This window comes from Colobus angolensis, unplaced genomic scaffold, assembly GCF_000951035.1.
Source record: "Colobus angolensis palliatus isolate OR3802 unplaced genomic scaffold, Cang.pa_1.0 Scaffold93, whole genome shotgun sequence".
Taxonomy (NCBI): Eukaryota; Metazoa; Chordata; class Mammalia; order Primates; family Cercopithecidae; genus Colobus; species Colobus angolensis.
In genome coordinates this window covers 831,122-835,489 of record NW_012123265.1, presented here as the reverse complement: position 1 = coordinate 835,489, position 4,368 = coordinate 831,122, and the positions used below count along the sequence as shown (strand labels likewise).

The 4,368-nt window shown below is 48.4% G+C and overlaps 1 protein-coding gene across 1 annotated transcript in view; it reads left to right on the top strand.

Annotated features, from left to right (window-relative positions):
* The window catches only part of TANGO6 (transport and golgi organization 6 homolog (Drosophila)), a 238,985-nt gene that overhangs the window by 130,102 nt on the left and 104,515 nt on the right, over positions 1 to 4,368 (top strand). The window lies entirely within an intron of this gene.

The window sequence follows — 4,368 nt, the reverse complement described above, 5'->3', positions numbered from 1 at the left end:
GTGATCCGCCCGTCTCGGCCTCCCAAAGTGCTGGGATTACAGGCTTGAGCCACCGCGCCCGGCCACTGGCTGCTTTTTTAGCTGTCTTATCAGCATAAGCATTGTCCTGAGCGATGGGATCTGAAGCCTTTTGATGGCCTTTGCAGTGAATGACTCCAGCTTTCTTTGGAAGTAAAGCAGCCTTGAGAAGAGTTTTTATTAAAGAGGCATTAATGATGAAGGACCCTTGCATAGTGAGGAAACTTCTTTCTGCCTATATAACAGCATGCTGGTGCAGGATATGGAAGGCATATTTAGAGTCAGTATAAATATTGACATGCAGTCCCTTTGCAAGAGTGAGGGCTCAAGTTAAGGCAGTGAGTTCGGCTTGCTGAGAGGTAGTGGAGGGGGGCAGAGCAGTAGCCTCAATGATAGATGTGGAAGATACCATAGCATAGCCTGCCTTTGCTGGTGTGTGGCAATTAGGCCTGGTGGAACTGCCATCAATAAACCAAGTGTGATCAGGGTGAGGAACAGGAAAGAAGGAAACATGGGGAAATGGAGTGAATGTCAGGTGGATCAGAGAGATACAGTCATGGGGGTCAGGTGTGGTATATGGAATAATGTGGGAGGCCAGACTGAAGTCCGGGCCATGAACAATGGTAACTGTGAGAGACTCAACAAAGAGTGAGTACAGCTGAAGGAGCCGGGGAGCAGAAAGTGTATGTGTCAGATGTGAGGAGGAAAATAGATTTTGGAAGTTATAAGAACTGTAGAGAGTGAATTGAGCATAGTTTGTGATTTTGAGGACCTCTAAAAGTATTAGGGCGGTGGTAGCCGCTGCACGGAGACATGATGGCCAGCCTAAAACAGTAAGGTCAAGTTGCTTGGACAAAAAGGCTACAGGGCGCGGTCCCAGTCCTTGTGTAAGAATTCCTACTGCACAGCCCTGCACTTTGGCTGTGTGTAATGAAAAGGGTTGGGATGAGTCAGGGAGAGCTAGTGTGGGGGCAGTCTCTAAAGCTGTCTTCAAGGAATGGAAAGAGGAGTAGGGAAAGGATTTAGGATCTATGGGGTCAGCTAGGTTTCCTTTTGTGAGTTTATATAATGGTTTCATTGGGATGGCAAAACCAGGTATCCAAAGGTGAAAGTATCCAACCATGCCTAGGAAGGAAAGGAGTTGTTGTTTTGTAGAAGGCGTTGGGGTTTGAGAGATCAGTCGGACACGATCAGCAGGGAAAGCACATGTGTTTTCATGAAGAATTATGCTGAGATAGGTAACAGATGAGGAAGAAATTTGGGCTTGACTAAAGTAATGGGGGCTGTCTGCAAAGCCTTGCAGCAGTACAGCCCAGGTAATTTGCTGAGCCTGATGGGTGTCAGGGTCAGTCCAAGTGAAAGCAAAAAGAGGCTGGGATGAAGGGTGCAAAGGAATAGTAAAGAAAGCATGTTTGAGATCCAGAACAGAATACTGGGTTGTGGAGAGGTTGTGGAGGGAGGTATTGAGGATAGGAGAGTCTATGGCTTTGGCACCATGGGGTGGATAGGCAAGACGATTTTGCTGATAAGGTGCAGATCCTGAACTAACCTGTAAGACTTGTCTGGTTTTTGGACAGGTAAAATGGGGGAATTGTAAGGAGAGTTTATAGGTTTTAAAAGGCCATGGTGTAACAGGCAACTGATAACAGGCTTTAATCCTTTTAAAGCGTGCTGTGGGATGGGATATTGGCATTGAGCAGGGTAAGGGTGATTAGGTTTTAATGGGATGGTAAGGGGTGCATCATTTGTCTCCAAGGAGGGAGTAGAGGTGTCTTATACTTGTGGATTAAGGTGGGGAGATACAAGGAGAAGCTGTGAAGGAAGCTTTGAACTGGGGCAGAAGGTGGCAATGAGGTGTGGCTGTAGCCCAGGAATAATCAGGGGAGCAGATAATTTAGTTAAAATGTCTCAACCTAATAAGGGAGCTGGGCAGGTGGGGATAACTAAAAAGGAGTGTATAAAAGAATGTTGTCTAAGTTGGCACCAGAGTTGGGGAATTTTAAGAGATTTAGAAGCCTGGCCATCAATACCCACAACAGTTGTGAAGGCAAGGGAAACAGGTCCTTGAAAAGAAGGTAATGTGGAGTAGGTAGCCTCTGTATTGATTAAGAAGGGGACGGACTTACCCTCCACTGTAAGAGTTACCCAAAGCGTCTATGATGGTCCAGGAGGCTTCCGAGGCAATCGGGCAGCGTCAGTCTTTAGCCGCTAAGCCGAGAAGATCTGAGAAGGAGTCAGTCAGAGAGCCTTGGGCCAGAGTTCCAGGGGCTCTGGGAATGGCTGCCAGGCGAGTTGGATAGTCCAGTTTCCAGTGGGGTCCCGCACAGATGGGACACGGCTTAGGAGGAATCCTGGGCTGCGGGCATTCCTTGGCCCAGTGGCCAGATTTCCGGCACTTGTAGCAGGCTCCTAGGGGTAGGAGGTTCTGGAGGAACTCCTGGCAGCTGCGGTTCAGGCGTTTGAAGTTCTTGTGTGCTGGAGATGTGGCTGGGGTTTCTCTCACAGTGGAGGCAAGGAACTGCAACTCAGAAATACATTGCTACTTGGCTGCCTCCACTCTATTATTGTACGCCTTGAAGGCAAGGTTAATTAAGTCCTGTTGTGGGGTTTGAGGGCCAGAATCTAATTTCTGGAGCTTTTTTTTATGTTGGGAGTGGGTTGGGTAATAAAATGTATATTGAGAATAAGAAGCCTTCTGGCCCTTTGGGTCTAGGGCGGTAAAACGTCTAAGGGTTGTTGCCAAACGGGCCATGGAGTGGGCTGGGTTTTTATATTTGATGAAAAAGAGCCTAAATGCTAACTGATTTGGGAGAGGTCGGATAAATAAAAAAGGAGCATTAACCTTGACTATGCCTTTAGCTCCAGCCGCCTCTTTAAGAGGAAATTGTTGGTCAGGTGGGGGAAGGCTAGTCGTGGAACGAAACTGTAAGCCAGACCGGTTGTGAGGAGGGGAGGTGACAGAAGGATTACAGAATTGGGGAGCAGAGGCTGAGGAAAAATTGAGACCTAGCTCGGCCTGGCAAGGAGCAGCCTGGGGAGGAGGGGAGAGGTCAGATGGGTCCACAGAAAAGGAAGATTGAAAAGACTCAGAGACGCTTTGGGGTTGGGACTGAAGGGACAGGTGGGAGGGAAAGAAGCAAGATTTGGTTCGAGTTGCATTGGGAACAGAGACTAGGGAGGGACCAAAGTGTGAAAGAATGCCTGGACATCAGGCACCTCTGACCATTTGCCCATTTTTCAACAAAAATTACCTAGGTCTCGTAGGATGGAGAAATCAAAAGTGCCGTTTTCTGGCCATTTAGAACCATTGTCGAGTTTGTATTGGGGCCAAGCAGTGTTGCAGAAGAAAATAAGATGCTTAGATTTAGGTCAGGCGAGAGTTGAAGAGGTTTTAAGTTCTTGAGAACACAAGCTAAAGGAGAAGAAGGAGGAATGGAGGGTGGAAGGTTGCCCATAGTGAAGGAGGCAAGTTTAAAGAAAAGGGTAGAGACACGGAGAAGGGGGGTGGGGAGCAGTCAAAGCAGGTGTCCCCACAATTGACTTGCCACCAAGGGAATGTGGGTCAATGACCAAGGCAGGCGTCCCCATGGAGATCAGCCACCAATGGAACATGGGTGAATAATCAGAGAGGCGTCCCCGCAATGATTAAACACCAAGGGAAGGCTGCCTTCCCAAGTCCGTGACTGGTGCTGAAGTTTTGGGTCCATGGATAAAATGTGTCTCCTTTGTCTCTACCAAAAAATGAAAGGAATTGAAATAAAGAGAAGGGAGAGATTGAAGGATGGTGCCAAGATTAAAAGGAGAAAGAGGTTGAGGGATAGTGAGAGAGGTTGGAGAAGAGAGTAAAAAGAGGCTGCTTACCCAATTTAAAATCGGTGAGATGTTCCTTGGGCTGGTTGGTCTGAGGACTGGAGGTCATAGGTGGATCTCTTCATGGAGTGAGGGTGAGGACAGGGGACTGGTCTTCCGAAGGAGTCCCGCTGACCCAGGTCTTCAGCACCAAATGTCTCACGTGTGTCCGTGTGAAGAGACCACCAAACAGGCTTTGTGTGAGCAACATGGCTGTTTATTTCACCTGGGTGCAGGCGGGCTGAGTCCGAAAAGAGAGTCAGCCGGCAGGTGGATCTCTTAAGCTCAGGAGTTCGAGCCCAGCCTGGGCAACATGGCGAAACCCCATCTCTACAAAACTTAACAAAAATTAGCCAGGAGTAGTGGTGCACGCCTGTAGTCCCAGCTACTCAGGAGGCTGAAGCGGGAGGATCACTTCAGCCCGGGAGTTCAAGTCTGCAGTGAGCCAAGATTGGGCTATTGCACTTCAGCCTGGGTAACAGAGTGACACACCAATCAAAA